Source organism: Schistocerca americana, chromosome 6 (genome assembly GCF_021461395.2).
Source record: "Schistocerca americana isolate TAMUIC-IGC-003095 chromosome 6, iqSchAmer2.1, whole genome shotgun sequence".
NCBI classification, from domain to species: domain Eukaryota; kingdom Metazoa; phylum Arthropoda; class Insecta; order Orthoptera; family Acrididae; genus Schistocerca; species Schistocerca americana.
The window spans coordinates 321012711-321033214 of NC_060124.1; the positions used below are offsets into that span (position 1 = coordinate 321012711).

Sequence of the window (20504 nt, forward strand, 5' to 3'; positions counted from 1 at the left end):
AAACGCATTGTATTGTATATACATATTCAGCAGCAACACAGTATTTATACAGTAATGCGTATATCATCGCAAATCAAAAATTTTATTACGTTACAAGTGTTTTCAATTTTTGTACCTCAGTGTTTGTATTGCCTTCGATTTTAGTGTTTCATTGGTAGAAATATTATGACGTACTTTGAACACCTTTTGCGATTAAAAACTGACACTGCGATGACAGTAAAATGTAAAATCGATAGTCAGAAGAGTTTGATACCACCGCGAAATCGAGGGCACAGAAATTGAATACTACATAAACCACACGCCAGTCATCTTGTTCGAACCTGGCGTATCAATTAGAAGCGATGTTTGAATTAAAAGAGAGCAGTTTTGTGCGCGTGTAAACAGACTCAAGGCGCAGTTGTGTTCATATTGGTAAATAATGCATATGTTATTCGCGTGTCCATAGTACTTACGCATATACATTACAACTTCGTGTGAAGGATGGCGGAAACGGAGGATAGAAGCAAAGTGAAAAAGAAGTGTCAGTGATTTTTACATGTATGTTGAACGAGAAATCAAGCGCGCTTTAGGAGACTTCTGCCATGGTGTCACTTGTTACTTTGAGCTGCTTTATCTCTGAGCATTTGTCACACTACTGAAGCATGCTTTGGGTAATCTGCATGTTGGTTGCTTGCGTGAACGGTAAATCGCACGGCAGCATTTTATGTTCAATTTATGTATTCCCATTTGTGGAAGTGTTTGTGTTTACTTGTTGTGCCAATACTTTCCTTCGTTTAACACAGTATCGTGTGTACGATTTAGTAAACTTGTGCCATACATTTTTCCCTGGAGTGCGTTATAGTTTCCGCGATATAAGCGGCGAGAGAATATATACAGAATTCTCATTGTACCTATATGTTATGGTAGCTAGTGAATATATTGTGACTTCCGGAACTTTACCAGTACATCGTGTACATGTCACTTTGCGAACAAGAGCACCTAATATTTATGTTAACGCGTTCCTTTCCAACACAAGATTCGTTCAGATAGCCCTGTCGTGGAGTGTAGTCCATTTTGTAACCTGTTTTCCGATGTAATACAACTTATTTTAGCGAGTTACATCGATATAGGACCCAACCTCCTTTGCCCCAGTACATGTCATCTGCAATTGCAAATATCAAGACAGATGTTATGTCAACATACAAAGAATTTCCACCATTTTCACTTGTGCACCATTTCTTTCCAAATTACTGATGGGTAAAGATAGCTTATTATTATTGAACATCAGCTAAACATATTGATTTAATTCGCACATAGTTTACACAGTAGCAGAATTTTTTTATGTTTATTGTAACTATCTTAATTTTTCAGTACAACGAATACTGTCCATGGAGGTTAAGTGATTGTGTTCTTCTGTTTTTTTATGTTTTTACTTAGTCATATGAGCATTTCACAGTGCTGTAACCAGCTTTGACCAGACAGTGGTTATCTTCAGACTAAATATGTTTGCTGCAGGTGGCTCCCATTGTGTTGTTAACACAACAAGAGCCACTTGTAAATATGTTCCTTTATTGTGAAGATGTCTTCTGGCTGACCAAAACTGATACGGCACTGTAAAATGCTCGTACAAATGTTCCAAATATCGTGTGAGAAAAATGAATAATGAACAGGCTGTTATAGAGTCTTTTTAAGAGTTTTTATTTTCATAGTAAGACTTAATATGGACCAAGTTGTCCAATGCCTCATGAGCTCATTATTTCTGCCCTTGTCCACTGAGATAGTGCTGTGTCCTGAATAACCACACTACCAGCAAGATGTTAGCTTTGAACCCAATACTTTCCTTTTTTTTTGTGTGTGTTTGTTGTTCGATAATAAGTTTACTGTAGGTTCCTTATCAATTACGTAGCATTCTTGATAGTTTAGTTTTTAAAGTCTGCTCTATTTGTTATTCCATATTCTATCCTTTTACCATTATCATTTATGGACAATTCAGTAAGTTGCCTATAAAACCATCAAATGACTGATTTAGTCGTGCTATCAGGCAGAACAAGCCTATTATTAGTAATGTAGGCTACTTTATATGAAATCCTGGCTTCTCAATTTATCGAAATTCCAACAACAGGTCAACTTAGACGTCAATCTTTCTGCAACAGGAAACTAGAGAGGCTTTCCTGTAATGTTTTGCCACAAGTTCAGTATTACTTCCACCTCAACCTGACAAGTTTATGGCATGTAGACCTTTATCATCATTTTAGATTAATTATTACAGCTGAAAGGAAGAATTGAAATTGCTGAAGGCTTGCTTCACTTTCCATGTATGGTGGTGTCCATCGAAACGGTTGCGTCCCAAAAGAATCAAACTGGGCACAAATGGACATTTGTCAGTAAGGAACTGGAATTGAATCACCTTCCTCATGTCTCAGTTTTGAACAGCTTCTGTAAACCACTTCAGGCAGTTGATTCACCAAGATCAGAGTAATTTGCTTCCCTGAAACACATCTTGAAGGTTGAACTTTACGTCAAATTAACTAATGTAGCTAAATGTTAATTGTTAGTGCAGGTAGATCATTATGGTTTAGTAACTCAGCTTGCCAATATGAAGACCACTTTTGTAGGTTAACTTAGTTTCAGATAATGCTACTAACAAAAAGTGAATAAAACCATATTTTACATGTAACTATACCCCTGACAGTATATTTTTAATTGATATGGCTGGAGAAGTCCTGGGCTAGAGTATGATGTTGGATACCCCCCTCCCCCCTGCAGTTTTGGTTGTCACAACAGACTGATTTGTAACATAGCCCAATATCAAGGTTAGGTTGGCCAGTGATAATTTTGTTGCAAGCTGCTGAAGTCTATGAATGTAACAACCAATTGAAAGTTGTGGCAACAGATTGCACATAGTATAGCCTAATGTTTTGGTTCACACCATATTTAAACACGCTTTGCCACATTTAACCCATTTTTATCATAAAACTAAAACTGTGATGTAATTTGAGAGGATGCAGGCCAATCAGCTAATGGATAAGTCTTCAATGAGTATTTACTGATTGGGGGGGGGGGGGGGGGGGTAATCATGGCACAAAAAGGAGTTGTGCGGCGTAAATGAAAGAACTTTGTCTATATCTGAAAGACGATACCCCCTTCAAATTTCACACCAGTCACATAAGAGTGGTTCTAGTAGTGCCACTATGAGGATGCAAATCAGGTTTGCTTTAAATACATTCTGTAATGGTCATGAGCGTTATTTGTCTAGTTGAGATTGGGCGAGGTTAGTCAAGAATGCCTTTAAGATGACAAAGATGCCATATCAACACCTCACAGAGTTTGAACAAGGTCGTGTAATAGGGCTACGAGAAACTGGGTGTCCCTTCTGCGATGTTGCAGAAAGACTTGGCAAGAATGTAGGCACCATGCATGATTGCCTGTAGTGGTGGTTATACGAATGTACAGTCACAAGATGACAGGACTCCATATGGCCATGTAGCAATACCAAGAGGGAAGACTGTGGTGTTCAGCAATGTCTCTGGTGCATAATATTGCATCTGCAGCAGCAGTTTGAGCAGTAGTTGGCATCACAGTGACACAACAAATACTTGCAAATCAGTTGCTTTGAGGACAGCCCCAAGCCAGACAACCTATAGCACGCATTCCACTGACCATGAACCACTGTCATTTGCAGGTCTTGTGTCAAGCGAGAGCTCATTTCAGGGCAGGGTGGAGGTCTGTTGCATTTTATGATGAAAGCTGTTTCTGCCTCGGTGCCAGTGGTGGTATTTTGGTTAGGAGGAGGCCAGCTGAGGTCTTGCAACCAATCTGTCTTCGTGCTACATACTGGATTTATATCTGGAGGTCTGGGGTGCAATTACAGCAGGAGCACTACATGGTTATCCCATGCTCCCTGACCACAAATTTGTACATCAGTCTGGTGATACAAACTGTTTTTCTGCCATTCATGAAAAGCATTTCTTGGGGTGTTTTCCAACAGCTTAACGCTCACTCACATACTACTGTTGTAAAACAGCATGTTTTACTGAGTGTAAATTTGTTGCTGTGGCCTGCTCAATCACCATATCTGTCTCCTATTGAGCACACGTGGGACATCATCGGACGACAACTCTAGCGTCATACACAACCAGCAGTAACTGTTCCTGTATTGACTGACAAAGTGCAACTGGCATGGAACCCCAGCCCACAAAGTGTCAGCCGTTACCTGTACAACATGCTTGCATTCAGTATTCTGCTGGTTGCATCACAGGCTTATGTAAGTGTGAGATACGCCATTGCAAATATGCAATGCTTACATAAACCTGTGATCTTGCAGTGTTAACTGCCTAAATATGTTACCTAGATAAATGCATCCCCAAAATTTCATTACTCCACGTTAGTTGTCTTTTTGTGTTGTGATTTTTTTTTTTCCCCCTCAGTGTATAGCCTACATCATGAACTTTGTGCAAGGGGATCCACTACATAATTGTAGCATATATGGCATTGTCAGCATGCAGTTCTTTTATAGATCTCAAACACATTCTGCCCACCTTTCCTTATTGTCCTCTGCTTCTGTTAGATCTTTCCCATTTCTGTCTTTCAGTATTCCAATTTTCATGTGGAATTTTCCTTCGATGTCTCTAATTTTCTTGTAAAGATCCCTTGTCTTCCCCATTCTGTTATCTTCAACTTCTTTGCACTGTTTGTTTAAGAAGGCAATTTTATCTCTTCTAGCTAATGTCTGAAACTCTATATTTAATTTAAACATTGCTGATGTTTGTGTTTCTTTTTCTTCTACAACTTGCAATGCCTCAGCCAATACCTACCTGGTCTTCTTGTTATTATTTTTCTTGCTAATGTGTTTTTCTGCTGCCTCCTTGATAGTATTGGCTACTTCTGCCTACAGCTCTTGTGTGTCTTTGTCTTCAGACTCTAATGCATTAAATGTGTTTCGCACTTCTGCCAAATAATTAGATGGTATAGTCTTAAGTCGCATCTGAAAGATGAAACAGCTTTTGCTTTGCTGAAACAGTGTGTTAGTAATAAGCGAGTCTTGGGAGAATTCTTGGAGTCTGTCATGCTTCATTTGTTGTACTGAGACCAATTTTTCCTGTTACACAATCTACAATTTGATTTCCCACTTCTGCTTTGCCATCTCCAACTATGAAGACGACATATTTATGGTGTTTATAGCAGTAATTCCTGTAAATCTGTATAGAACTGGTCAATAACTTCCTTTTCAGCATTGGTGGTTGGCACATAAACTCAAATGACTGTGGTTTTAACGGACTGACCTTGAAATCTGATGGATATCATTCTGTCATTCTTATATTTCCATCCCATTACAGGTTTTACTATTCTGTCACTATTTTCAAAGGCTACTCCATTACTTCTGTTTTTCTCTTGTCCAGGGTAGCATACCAGAAGGCCATCCAAAGCAAATCCTCCCCTACCAGTGCCCTTCATTTCACGTAGTCCTAATATGTCGATGTTAATCATCTCCATTTCTTTTTTGACTGTGTCTAGTTTTCCTTGATGCTTGGAACTTATATTCCATGTTCCTATGCAGTGCTTCTCCTTGCAGCATCTTATTCTTTGTGAAGCTTCTCCCAACCTGGTTCCCCTTGGAGGTACGAATGGGGAAATTGAAAGCCAAGGGGTTTTCTTGTGATAATTTCAGTATTGGTCTCTCATTGCCTTCAACTGACCTCCAAACCTTGTCTGCTCACTGATTCAGCTTCACACTGGGATTGTGTACCCAACCTTCTGTTGAGTTGCTCGGCTTGATAGGGGCACTACTTGCAGGTAGGAAGTTGGAGAATTGAGGTGCAACCTGTGGGAACTCTCTTGCTGAGCTCTGATAATTGTGTATCACCCCCATTTTATGCAAGAGTCTCGAGGTGTTTGCAGAGATTTCCTCAGGTCATTTCCGTACATCCATATTTGTCAAAAGCAACATTTATGTCTTTCTTGACCAAGACAGAAACTGACAACCAGTTAGTGGCTAAGCCAGGTGCAAGAATAAAATTTCTAAATGATGATAGATCCAGGGATTTGACAATAACATTTCCTTTCCCTTCATTTACCAATTCAACCTTATCAACACACTTTTTAATTTTTGTTTGTAATTTTTTGGTGCAAAATCTTAAAGCCATTCCCTTCTTGAAGTAATACTTGACGGTTCTCCAGAATCAATTATCTACTCATTCTGGTTAAAATTTGACACAACTTGTGCACAGAGTAATGACTTGTTTGCTCCCTTCGAATCTGTCTTTATAGTTATTACCTCTTGGAACAGTTGGACTGTAGGTAACCATACTTTCAGCAATTGAAACATTTTATTTCTTGTTTGTATTGGGAAAAACTCTGCTGTGATTTATTACAGTGATTTGTGATTAAGGCATTATCACCACTTCTTTTGTCCAACTTGACGCAGAGGTTCACACTTCCATTTAGCAACTTTTCTTTAATGTTTTCCAGTGCAAAATTTTTGTCTATTGTGTTGGACTCTATATCCTTCCAGTAAGGCAGACAACATTTTGGCAAACCTCTCAGCGTAATAAGGGAAGTCAGTTATCATCAGCCTTTTTGCCCATACTCTGCAGTTTGTTAGCTTCATCTACGAGATACATAATTTCGAACATTTCCTTTAAATTTGGATAACGCGGTCCAACAGAGCATCTTAGAGATTCGTACACATCCCTGAGTTTCCTCCACCTAATTTTATTCTTACTGCAAGCAGACTTTCCAGGATGCCTTTGTTGTTGTTTTTTTCCACATATTTGGATGCATAGATTTGTACACAGTGTTGCAAGTAAATGTTGTGACTGGTAGCAGAAACATGATTTATTGCAAAAAGAGAAAAAAAAGTTACAGCCAACTTTTATCCCCTTCAGTGTGCTCCCCTCCCGTATCTATACACTGTTGCATGTTTGTCCTCCATTGTTCAGAGCAATGCTGTAGGTCATCCAGTGTCACCATCTTCGAGAACTCTACTGTTTTTGCTTTTACCTCATCAGTAGGCGGAAAATGTGTCCCTATCTGTGCCCTTTTCACTTTTGGGTATAGATAAGTTGCAGGATGCCTATCTTGTGAATATGAAGGATGTTTGAGCTCAAGGATTTGCTTGACAGCTGAAAACTGTTTAACAAATATGGCACTGGACTAGTATGTTGTCCTGGTGCAGAATCCATTAGTTGTTCGTCCACAAATCAGAAATTTTCTTCCTTACTTTTTCCCTCATCTAAATTGGGACTTCTTTGTAGTATTTCTAATTAATGGATTGACCACGTGCCATCCATTTTCTGAATGTTTGCTTCTGTTCTTGAACTCGCAGGTCTACCAGGACATTCGTCATCTTCAGCCTTCTCCTGATATTCAGGAAACCATTTTTTTCCATTCAAAAATTCACGCATGCGATATAGTATTATCACCAAACACCTCCTTTTGACATATGAGAACATTCCGTTGGCGACTTTTTTAATTTCACAAGAAATTTTACGTTAATGCACTGCTCAATTTTTAAATTGAGCATGCTTGCGGCACTACTACAGAACAACATCCTATACAACTGAGGCTCAGAAGCAAACTGAAGCAGACAGAAAAATGAAACAAAGGGTAGCTGCTCTTGAAGGTTCAGGGTCGGTGGCCTTCCAGTACTAACCACCTCCTGTGTAGCTGTGTAATAAGAGGTGTGCAGTCTCGTTATTTAATTGCCATACATCGTACACATGCTAAAGAAAAAGTGTCCACACACCTGTATCCTTCAATGCATTTGTAGCACCATGGCATAGTCCCATAATTTTTCACACATTAGAATTAGTTCCACACCAAACTTCCATCTATTGCAATTGTCCTTCCCTATAAGTTTGATTACCACTGGAGTAGTGGATTTACGAAATCTACATTTTAAGACTTTTTGGATATCCAAATTCACCGGTAGTTAGGATGTTTTTTCAGATAGACAGAATTTTATTTTAGAATTTGTTGAACACTTCACACAAGACTCTCCTTCTGCTAATTCTGGTTTCATTTAATTTTTATTTGTCTGTGAGACATTGCGTACATTTAAATCAGTAGTGGAGCTCTCTTTGCTTTTGAGGCAGGTTCCTAACATGACTGTAAATCATATCTATCCCTCACAACTTTGCTCAGCACGTATGTGAAATGACTGTACATTACTCTTGAATTTTGTCCATGTATGCTCAACATTTTCAGTCTGAGATACACATTTCATGTTGACTGTTGTGGGCAAAGTCTGGCAAAGGCTTCTCTGAATGCAGCTACTACTCTCTAATGAGTAACGCTTCTGGAAGGGAAGATTAACTGAGGCCGCAATAAATTTGGCACTAGATCTTCTCAAGAGTGCGACAACTTGCTACACTGTTGTTGTTGTTGTTGTTGTTGTGGTCTTCAGTCCTGAGACTGGTTTGATGCAGCTCTCCATGCTACTCTATTGTGTGCAAGCTGCTTCATCTCTCAGTACCTACTGCAACCTACATCCTTCTGAATCTGCTTAGTGTATTCATCTCTTGGTCTCCCTCTACGATTTTTACACTCCACGCTGCCCTCCAATACTAAATTGGTGATCCCTCGATGCCTCAGAACCTGTCCTACCAACCGATCCCTTCTTCTAATCAAGTTGTGCCACAAACTTCTCTTCTCCCCAATCCTATTCAATACCTCCTCATTAGTTATATGATCTACCCATCTATTCTTCAGCATTCTTCTGTAGCACCACATTTCGAAAGCTTCTATTCTCTTCCTGTCTAAACTATTTATCGTCCATGTTTCACTTCCATACATGGCTACACTCCATACAAAAATCTTTCGGAAACGACTTCCTGACACTTAAATCTATACTCGATGTTAAGAAATTTCTCTTCTTCAGAAACGCTTTCCTTGCCATTGCCAGTCTACATTTTATATCCTCTACTTCGACCATCATCACTTATTTTGCTCCCCAAATAGCAAAACTCCTTTACTACATTAAGTGTCTCATTTCCTAATCTAATTCCCTCAGCATCACCCGACTTAATTCAACTACATTCCATTATCCTCGTTTTGCTTTTGTTGATGTTCATCTTATATTCTCCTTTCAAGACACTGTCCATTCCGTTCAACTGCTCTTCCAAGTCCTTTGCTGTCTCTGACAGAATTACAATGTCATCGGCGAACCTCAAAGTTTTTATTTCTTCTCCATGGATTTTAATACCTACTCTGAATTTTTCTTTTGTTTCCTTCACTGCTTGCTCAATATACAGATTGAATAACATTGGCGATAGGCTACAACCCTGTCTCCCTCCCTTCCCAACCACTGCTTCCCCTTCATACCCCTCGACTCTTATAACTGCCATTTGGTTTCTGTACAAATTGTAAATAGACTTTCGCTGCCTGTATTTCACCCCTGCCACCTTCAGCATTTGAAAGAGAGTATTCCAGTCAACATTGCCAAAAGCTTTCTCTAAGTCTACAAATGCTATAAACGTAGGTTTGCCATTCCTTAATCTAGCTTCTAAGATAAGTGGTATGGTCAGTATTGCCTCACGTGTTCCAATATTTCTACGGAATCCAAACTGATCTTCCTCGAGGTCAGCTTCTACCAGTTTTTCCATTCGTCTGTAGAGAATATGCATTAGTATTTTGCATCTGTGACTTATTAAACTGATTGTTCGGTAATTTTCACATCTGTCAGCACCTGCTTTCTTTGGGATTGGAATTATTATATTCTTCTTGAAGTCTGAGGGTATTTCACCTGTCTCGTACATCTTGCTCACCAGATGGTAGAGTTTTGTCAGGACTGGCTCTCCCAAGGCTGTCAGTAGTTCTAATGAAATGTTGTCTACTCCCGGGGCCTTGTTTCAACTCAGGTCTTTCAGTGCTCTGTCAAACTCTTCACGCAGTATCGTATCTCCCATTTCATCTACATCCTCCTCAATTTCCATAATATTGTCCTCAAGTATATCGCCCTTCTATAGACCCTCTATATACTCCTTCCACCTTTCTGCTTTTCCTTCTTTGCTTAGAACTGGGTTTCCTTCAAAGCTCTTGTTATTCATGCAAATGGTTCTTTCTCCAAAAGTCTCTCTAATTTTCCCTGTGGGCATTATCTATCTTAACCCTAGTGAGAGAAGCCTCTACATCCTTACATTTGTCCTCTAGCCATCCCTGCTTAGCCATTTTGCACTTCCTGTCGATCTCGTTTTTGAGACGTTTGTATTCCTTTTTGCCTGCTTCATTTACTGCATTTTTATATTTGCTACTTTCATCAATTAAATTCAGTATTTCTTCTGTTACCCAAGGATTTCTAATAGCCCTCGTCTTTTTACCTACTAAATCCTCTGCTGCCTTCACTACTTCATCTCTCAAAGCTACCCATTCTTCTTCTACTGTATTTCTTTCCCCCATTCCTGTCAATTCTTCCCTTATGCTCTCCCTGAAACACTGTACAACCTCTGGTTCTTTCAGTTTATCCAGGTCCCATCTCCTTAAATTCCCACCTTTTTGCAGTTTCTTCAGTTTTAATCTACTGTTCATAACCAATAGATTGTGATCAGAGTCCACATCTGCCCCTGGAAATGTCTTACAATTTAAAACCTGGTTCCTAAATCTCTGTATTACCATTATATAACCTATCTGAAACCTGTCAGTATCTCCAGGCTTCTTCCATGTATACAACCTTCTTTTGTGATTCTTGAACTAAGTGTTCGCTATGATTAAGCTGTGCTCTGTACAAAATTCTGTCAGGTGGCTTTCTCTTTCATTTCTTAGCCCCAATCCATATTCACTTACTAAGTTTCCCTCTCTTCCTTTTCCTACTACCGAATTCCAGTCACCCATGACTATTAAATTTTCGTCTCCATTCACTATCTGAATAATTTCTTTTATTTCATCATACATTTCTTCAATTTCTTCGTCATCTGCAGAGCTAGTTGGCATATAAATTTGTACTACTGTAGCCCGCATCTCGTGGTCGTGCGGTAGCGTTCTCGCTTCCCACGCCCGGGTTCGATTCCCGGCAGGGTCAGGGATTTTCTCTGCCTCGTGATGGCTGGGTGTTGTGTGCTGTCCTTAGGTTAGTTAGGTTTAAGTAATTCAAAGTTCTAGGGGACTGATGACCATAGATGTTAAGTCCCATAGTGCTCAGAGCCATTTGAACCATTTTCTTTTTGCTACTGTAGTAGGCGTGGGCTTCGAGTCTATCTTGGCCACAACAATGCGTTCACTATGCTGTTTGTAGTAGCTTACCCGCACTCCTATTTTTTTATTCATTATTAAACCGACTCCTGCATTACCCCTATTTGATTTTGTATTTATAACCCTGTATTCACCTGACCAAAAGTCTTGTTCCTCCTGCCACCGAACTTCACTAATTCCCACTATATCTAACTTTAACCTATCCATTTCCCTTTTTAAATTTTCTAACCTACCTGCCCGATTAAGGGATCTGACATTCCACGCTCCGATCTGTAGAACGCCAGTTTTCTTTATCCTGATAATGACGTCCTCTTGGGTAGTCCCCGCCCATAGATCTGAATGGGGGGACTATTTTACCTCCGGAATATTTTACCCAAGAGGATGCCATCATCATTTAATCATACAGTAAAGCTGCATGCCGTCGGGAAAAATTAGATCCATAGTTTCCCCTTGCTTTCAGCCGTTCGCAGTACCAGCACAGCAAGGCTGTTTTGGTTAGTGTTACAAGGCCCGATCAGTCAATCATCCAGACTGTTGCCCCTGCAACTACTGAAAAGGCTGCTGCCCCTCTTCAGGAACCACACGTTTGTCTGGCCTCTCAACAGACACCCCACCGTTGTGGTTGCACCTACGGTATGGCTATCTGTATTGCTGAGGCGTGCTAGCCTCCCCACCAACGGCAAGGACACTGTATGTGTAGTAATTGGCATCCAGGAAGTTTTTTATCACAAAGGGGTGCCCCCAGTGGCCCATTCCTTTTGAAATAATGACAGAGCTCCTACTTGAAATGCTGGTGTTGTGGCATATGCTGACAGCCTGCTGGTTATTGTTTAGGCGATTCCAGAGCACATGTGTAAAAGAAATGTAGTGAAATGTTAGCCCTGGTGCTTGCCAAACAAGTAGCAAATGGCAGTAAATAAAATAACTTACTTGCTCTTGAAATGTATGTTGTCTAGGACACAGAATTTCCGATTAGACTAAACAACGTGTTATCAAAAGACAACAAATCTGTCAGCTCCATCTCAACAATGGTCTTACTAAAGACAACGGAAACTCAATCTTTCTGGTCCAGCATATGGAACATGGCGGTGCAGGTTCCACAACAGTAGTGTCACTCTGATGTCAGTACTTTAACATGATGCCATTAACATTTGTAGGAAGCACCCAACCTCCTTTGATATTCTGAAGATGAGTTTACTTAAAACACATCAATAAAATTGAGTTGCTGAACATAAAGATGAGTTTACTTGAAACATATCGATAAAATTGAGTTGCTGATTAAGTGACTAAACTTTTTTCCAGCAACTGTAACAACAGTGTATTTAAAAAAAAAAAAGCTCTGTTTATATAAAATGGTCTCATTCCTCTTAGGTGACTATATGTCACAGATCTAATACGGAGAGGAGAGGTGTTGTTGGATAGTAGATAAGCAATACAAGCAATGGTGACATTTCTCGACAAATACATGTACTGGCTATTGGATACATATCCGCAAAATATTAAAGAGTGAAGCAGAATGAAACCCTTGCTTTCCTCTTGTTGTTCACTTCAGCCCTGGGTAGGGACGATATCCTTCATACCTAACAGGTTCAAGTGCGAATGGTGTGTCAACTGTGTGTGTTATAACATTATAATCCCAGAAAGCCCCGTTATTTAGTGTAGGAGCACAGATCGCAATTCTGAATTAGACAGATACGTTGTCTGAGCAGTGTCCACACATGAAGTGCTGTAATCCAGATATGCGTTTGAAGCTTGTGCAGTTTCTTGCGTATATTAATTTGCAAAAAAGAACTGCAGCCATATGCCATTATAAGGCATTCAGCATTATACTCGGAGAACAACTTCTAAGAATTCTTTATGTAGAAGCCTTTACATAAACTAAACTTGAACTATTTCAGAAAATTGTCAGAGAGGAGTTAAATATTCTGTTGTAAGTTACCTTCACAGAACATTTTGAAGATATCGGGATGAGGTAGGTAGGTTGGTCTGTAATTAGAGGCCACTAGCTTATCTCCACTGTTATAAATAAGTGTGCCACATACTTTATTTAGTCTTTCTGAAAATACACACTGTCTTACCAACTGATTACAATGGTAGCTGAAAGGAGACACAGCCAAGCCAGCGGAAGACTTTAGTACTTTGGTTGAAATACCACTCTGAGCAGAAGAGTTTTCGCTTTTCAGTAACCTGTTGATTCCTGTAATATTTCTGAACTGACATCTGGTGCTGCAATATGCAGTGCTGGTATAAATAAGTCCAATGATCCTGTTCACAGTTGAACTGTTTTTTGTTTCTAACTAATAGAACTCATTCGTATTATTGACTACTGATTTGAATTTAACATCATGTGTCTCATTTCATTGGGCAGATGAGTATCTTTTATTCATTTCAGGTCTAATAATGTTAAAACTTGTTATTTCTTTGCTCTTGGGATTATAAATTTCTGTGCGTAGTGTATGACGTGATGCAGAATTTTGCTTTATTGCCTGTAGCTTGTTCTAATCTTGAGCAGAGCTGGTGCACTGCAGTAAACAAAATGCTCTCTCTTGACTTTTTCTGTGATTGGCCCTGACCTGTTATACAGAAAAAGTTAATCATTTTAATTGATTCAGCTGCAGGTCATTGGTGAAATGTTACTTACTGTATTAACTAAATGAAACACTATCTTGCCTTCTTCCAGAAATTTTGCTATTACTGTATGACCTAAGTTTTGGGTTATAACTCCTTTTTCTGTGTACAGCTGATCCCAAAGATAGCTACCAAGCAAAGATAGACACATCAAATTCTTAATCTATTGCTTCTGGATTTAAAAGGCGAGGCCCTCAGCAATGGGGTTGACTTTTTGAAACAATCTGTACATTGATGTAAGGTAAGGTGCAACCATTCAGCATTGTGTGGCCTTGTTTGAGAATTAAAAAAAATTTCAGAATTTCGCATGATGCTCTACAGCTGTAAATGTAGTACAAATTTACAGACTGGTAGCATAGCGTAATGGTTTAAAGGTACTAACATCATATGCAAATGGTTTTTGGTTCGAACCTCGTCAGTACGTTGAATTTTTATTTTTTAATTTATTATTTTTTTAACAAATCTTATTGTAGTTGCTGTCATCACTATTTTTATTTAATTGTTTTACATGCAATTTCATTCATTTGTTTTCCTTTGTCATACCATTTTAATCAAAGTTTTATCTTCTTCAATTGCCATTGTTTTATTCTTCCTATCATTCTTTTTCCTCTCGGAATCTTTGTGCATGTGAATTTAATTATTTTTGTTTATCTGTCATAATGTTTACACATTTGAAAATGCTGATTTCTCAGTTAAGAAATAAAAGATGAAATAATTTTTTTTTTTTTTTTTTTTTTTTTGGGCTGTGCAGCGGTGCCAAGAATGTACAGGGCTATTACAAATGATTGAAGCGATTTCATAAATTCACTGTAGCTCCATTCATTGACATATGGTCACGACACACTACAGATACGTAGAAAAACTCATAAAGTTTTGTTCGGCTGAAGCCGCACTTCAGGTTTCTGCCGCCAGAGCGCTCGAGAGCACAGTGAGACAGGAACCGAGAAAGCGTATGTCGTGCTTGAAAAGCACTCACATCAGTCAGTCATAACAGTGCAACGACACTTCTGGATGAAGTTCAACAAAGATCCACCAACTGCTAACTCCATTTGGCGATGGTATGCGCAGTTTAAAGATTCTGGATGCCTCTGTAAGGGGAAATCAACGGGTCGGCCTGCAGTGAGCGAAGAAACGGTTGAACGCGTGCGGGCAAGTTTCACGCGTAGCCCGCGGAAGTCGACGAATAAAGCAAGCAGGGAGCTAAACGTACCACAGCCGACGGTTTGGAAAATCTTGCGGAAAAGGCTAAAGCAGAAGCCTTACCATTTACAATTGCTACAAGCCCTGACACCCGATGACAAAGTCAAACGCTTTGAATTTTCGGCGCGGTTGCAACAGCTCGTGGAAGAGGATGCTTTCAGTGCGAAACTTGTTTTCATTGATGAAGCAACATTTTTTTCTTAATGGTGAAGTGAACAGACACAATGTGCGAATCTGGGCGGTAGAGAATCCTCACGCATTCGTGCAGCAAATTCGCAATTCACCAAAAGTTAACATGTTTTGTGCAATCTCACGGTTTAGAGTTTACGGCCCCTTTTTCTTCTGCGAAAAAAACGTTACAGGACACGTGTATCTGGACATGCTGGAAAATTGGCTCATGCCACAACTAGAGACCGACAGCGCCGACTTCATCTTTCAACAGGATGGTGCTCCACCGCACTTCCATCATGATGTTCAGCATTTCTTAAACAGGAGATTGGAAAACCGATGGATCGGTCGTGGTGGAGATCATGATCACCAATTCATGTCATGGCCTCCACACACTCCCTACTTAACCCCATGCGATTTCTTTCTGTGGGGTTATGTGAAAGATTCAGTGTTTAAACCTCCTCTACCAAGAAACGTGCCAGAACTGCGAGCTCGCATCAACGATGCTTTCGAACTCATTGCTGCGCCGAGTGTGGGAGGAACTTGATTATCGGCTTGATGTCTGCCGAATCACTAAAGGGGCGCATATCGAACATTTGTGAATGCCTAAAAAAACTTTTTGAGTTTTTGTATGTGTGTGCAAAGCATTGTGAAAATATCTCAAATAATAAAGTTATTGTAGAGCTGTGAAATCGCTTCAATCATTTGTAATAACCCTGTATTTTTCATTACAAGATGTACCTTGCTTTGAATGGCAATAATTATACAAACATTTAAAACATAAAGTCTAATTGCATTACAGAAAAAATAACATGAACGGTGATTTTCAGAACGCAGTGATAAGTAAAACAAAATTCAAGTAAAATGAGAAATAGAAGTAATGAATGCCAGTAATATGGACAAAAATGTCGGATGACAAAATCAAAGCAGTGAAATTGAAGTTATCACATAACTGTAATTAAAATCACATGAACAAGGACTCCACAGGAAGAAAAACAAGAGTAGATGGTGTATGTTGTACGATGATTAATATGGCGTGACAAATGAATAAAAAAATTACACATAAATTGATTAATTGAACAAAAATAAGGTTCAAAGTCATTTCAGTAAAGATTTAAACGTAAAAGACTTCAATTTGCTTGACAAGATTCAAACCAGCAACGTTTTGAATGTGAGATTAGTGCCTTGACCATTACATTATGCAATCAGTCTGTAGACCGTTACCATTTTTAATGCTATAAGCATCAAGCTAGGTTCTGAAATGGTTTTCCATTGAAAATTAGGACCTCTAGGGTGAATTGCTACAGGGCGTGAGTTGATCCCACCACTGGAGACCTTTCCTTGTTAAACTATAAAAATTATCTCTATTGACAATTTTGACAAAGCTACATTTGTACGCTACAATATTCATTAGGACAGCATTCATAACTATGAATAAACATTCACTGGAGTAGAGATATGTGCACAGCAATGGGAATTTGTGTCTTTATCTATTCATGGATGAAGACCCATGGTTCTTCTCCTATGTGGAGATTGTAATATTGCCTGAAAGGAATGAATAATTGGATTGAGTTTTCTCATTCAATAGCAGATGGGTTGAGATATACACATACGTTTCTTTTTTTCTAATTGGGTAAGCTTTGCACCCTTTCCCTCTATGTACAGGATTTCTACATCTATTATGTATTTATTGTTTCGGTTTAAGTAACGTTCAACAAAGGATGAATGAATGCAGCTTCTTTAACCTCCATCTTCTATGTTCTCTGAACTCGTAGATAGTCTTATAAAACCCACTTTTCATGTTGGCCAGTTATTTACCTTTTGAATCGAAGAAACATCTACCTAAGATCTGTGGGACATAGAGAAATACATTAAAACATTGCTTACCACAGTTAAAATTTTTACCTGTATAAGGCAACCTACTCCATTTCCTTTTCTGTCTGTTTACGTCATTCACTGGATAAATTGGGGATTGGGCTTGCTTTTTTGCTTTTAGTTGAGAATTTTGTCAATAATGTTGGGTACAAATCGATTATATGTAGCTATTGGTTTTTATTTGATTAAATTAGTAGTTGTAGTTGTCTTGGGACCTACGGGTAGAAAGATGGTGGATCACATGATGAAATGTTGCCTGTTTGTTGGATGTCAAGAGGAAGCTGAGATGAATGTATCAGTAAAGGAGCCTTTCTAGCAAATTTATACTTGCTGTTTTCTACCTGTAAGTTACAGTCTAGGAAATTAATGGCGAACTCCATACTGACCTTTCTTAGTATGGTTCTGGTTCGTGTTTTCCAAGAGCTTCTGGCATTATATAGTGATTCCCTTCCACATGCAGGGAATATCATGAAGATATCTGTACCAGCGCACAACATGTGTAGCCAGTGGTTCACTCAAGCAAATCAATGTCCCAGTTGTCCATGGACATTTCTGTTAGCAAGGGGGAGAAGGGTGAGTCCACTGCCAGACCAACTGCTTACTTAAGCAGAAATCATTTTCATTTAAACAACATTCTACTGTATTAATTATGCTTAGTGTATATTAATTTTGTGTAAAGGGGCAAAAAGTGTTTTGTTTAGTTAATACAAGGAAAAAATTAAATTGTTATGGCTTTTTCATTAAGAAATAATTAAATTTCTCTCTGCTGTGTATTTTCAGATGTGATTGCCCATATTGCTGCCGTTTCGCCATCATGCTCGGATAAACATTTCATTACAGGGTTCACACCTGTTTCATGAAAGATACTTGGATCTAGACACAAATTATCAGTTGTCATTGTGCTGTATTCTGGTCTTGTTGGGTATGTTTCTGTAGGGAATAAACCAAAGCTGGATGTCATTAACTCTGACTGCCCTCAAGGAGCCCTATCAGAGATGAAATAAATATTAAACACTATGCATATGGCTTGCCAGTAACTGCTACTAACAAGGGACCATTCCCAACTGTCAATTAACGATCTTGCTTAAACTTGGCGGGTGCAGACCAAAATAGTGCAATACATATTTTCTGTTTGTGCCCGATTTCACTTTTAAGGGGTAAAATACAACCCAAAAGGTAATCGGGCATTTTAGGTTTAGAGGGAATACCTTTCAAATGATGATACGTAACACCTTCTACCCCATTTGGTTCGCCTGGACCGACTCAACCCAACAAGCCGCCTCTCCTGAAGTTGACTTGCATCTCAAAGCATGCTACATCAGCACCTCTATCCATATCAAACCTACCAACCACCAGCAATATGTCCACTTCGGCAGCTGGCACCCATTCCGTGCCAAGAAGTCCCTTCCATGAAGCCTAGCCGCCTGTGGCCGTCGCATCTGTAGTGATGGGCAGTCCCCCTCGAAGTATACCAAGGGTCTCACTGTTTCCTTTGTAGACCGTAATTACCCTTCCAACCTTGTACAAAAACAGATCTCCTGTGCCTTATCTATCCAGTCACCCACCACCTCCCCTGTGTCCCACTGTCCGGCCACAGAGGAGCATTCCCCTCATGACTCAGTACCACAAAGGACTGGAGCCAATGAACTACATTCTCCAGCAGGGTTTCGACTACCTCTCATCGTGCCCTGAAATGAGAAATGTCCTTCCCACCCCTCCCATAATAGTATTGTGCCACCCTCTGAACCTACACATCCTCGTCCATCCCTACACAACCCCTGCTACAAACTCCTTTGGCTCATACCACTGTACTAGACGTAGATGGAAGACCTGTCCCATACGTCCTCTCACCACCACTATTGTAAACCCTCATCACCAGTTTTGTAAAGGCCTTGTCGCTACTGCTGTGGAGGCTGAGTTGCCACTGTTGTTAAGGTAGGCTGTGAGTTCGTGCAACCGCTTCTGATGCAGTACACTGCTATGACAATTTCTCCCTGCCACTATTACACAGCTATGCCCTAGGGTCAGGCAACAAGTTAGGAGAACGAAGGCTCTGCAGCACTCCAACACATTATGAACAAAGTCTTACAAATGAGTTAAAAGGGCTTACTTATCTTTGTGTCTTTTCGAATAATGAAGTCTGCAACACTGCATGCAATATAACACCAAAAAAGGCCCTCAAGGGCTAAGTGAAAATAATCGGTGGTGAAGTTCACAGCACATAGCAAATGCAATTTACAACAACTGTCTGTTCACTTCTAACAATTCACTAATGACATTCCCTGTCTATCACCAAGGGAGCGAGACCAGCTCTTCTATCTTCTGAGTGGGCTTCTGTCCATTGTCATCCGGTAATTAGCATACTACACTCGACCAGCAGTTGGCCGAGGCAAAATTGATATCTTCATCCTGAGCACCGCCCATGGCGCTGGTGGAACTCGCGCAAGTGGCAAGTCTCTATGGCACTGGCACCAGCTCACATCTTTGCACCTTTGGTGCTTTTGTCCTGGCTGTCTCTTGTTCGGACGACACAGCAACCACCTACTCCAATCCAGTCACCAATGTCACCTGTCCAATCAAAGGCAGGATTACCTGTGAAACAAGTCTTGTGATCTATAAGTTAAGCTGCAACCACTGTTCTTCGTTTTACGTGGGCATGATAACCAATATGTTGTATGTTTGCATGAATGGCCACCAATAAACTGTGGTCAACAAACAACTGAACCACCCTGTTGCTGAACATGCTGCCCAGCATGAGGGTTTTCATTTCAGTGACTGCTTCACAGCCTGTGCCATCTAGATCCTTCCCACCAACACCAGCTTTTTTGAATTGCATAGTTGGGAACTATCCCTGCAAAATATGTTACATTCCTGTAACCTGCCTGGCTTCAACTTTCATTAGTCATTGTCCTTACCCATCTAGCCCTTCCCTGTTCCCATTCCAGCACTACACACAGCCCTCTATTCCGCCAGTGCACCCAGTGTTTCTACTTCTTTACTTCTCTCCTTTTCCGCTACCCTCTCCCCTGCTCACTGTCTAACCTCCCGACTGCACCAGGTGCCCCACCCTCTCTCCACCTCGTCCCTGCATGCTCCCACTAACAGCACTTCACTGTTCTCCACCCCTCCCGTACTATCCCTCCCACTCGCCACTCCAGCCTCCTCCTTACACCCACCCAATTGCCTTTCTCATCGTGTACTGCTGCTCACAGTCTGGCTTCAGTTGCCAGAGACTGTGGTCATGAGTGTGTGAGTTGCATTTGCGCGTGCACTAAACATTCCATCCTGGATTTCCTATTGTTTGATTTTTCTCCTGTAAAAGCAGATATGTAGTTAATGTTCGTGAAATTTGTATAATCAACTTTTGTAATAATATGAAAATTTGCAGAGGTACTCCATCACCATTAATTAATTTTGAAAAATGAAAATTCTTTTTATAGCGTAAACTAAAGAAGCTTACAAGCCAATAC

General features: G+C 39.9%; 1 protein-coding gene across 4 annotated transcripts in view; it reads left to right on the plus strand.

Annotated features, from left to right (window-relative positions):
* The first annotated feature begins 261 nt into the window (after positions 1–261).
* The window catches only part of LOC124619395, a 199687-nt gene continuing 179444 nt past the window's right edge, over positions 262–20504 (plus strand). The window contains exons 1-2 of one of the 4 annotated variants that reach the window (XM_047145750.1): positions 281–411; positions 17815–17956. The gene's annotated coding sequence lies outside the window, so the exon portion shown is untranslated. Of the gene's footprint in view, positions 682–17814; positions 17957–20504 lie in introns of all 4 variants that reach the window. The other 3 variants (XM_047145747.1, XM_047145748.1, XM_047145749.1) reach the window with 3 other exon arrangements.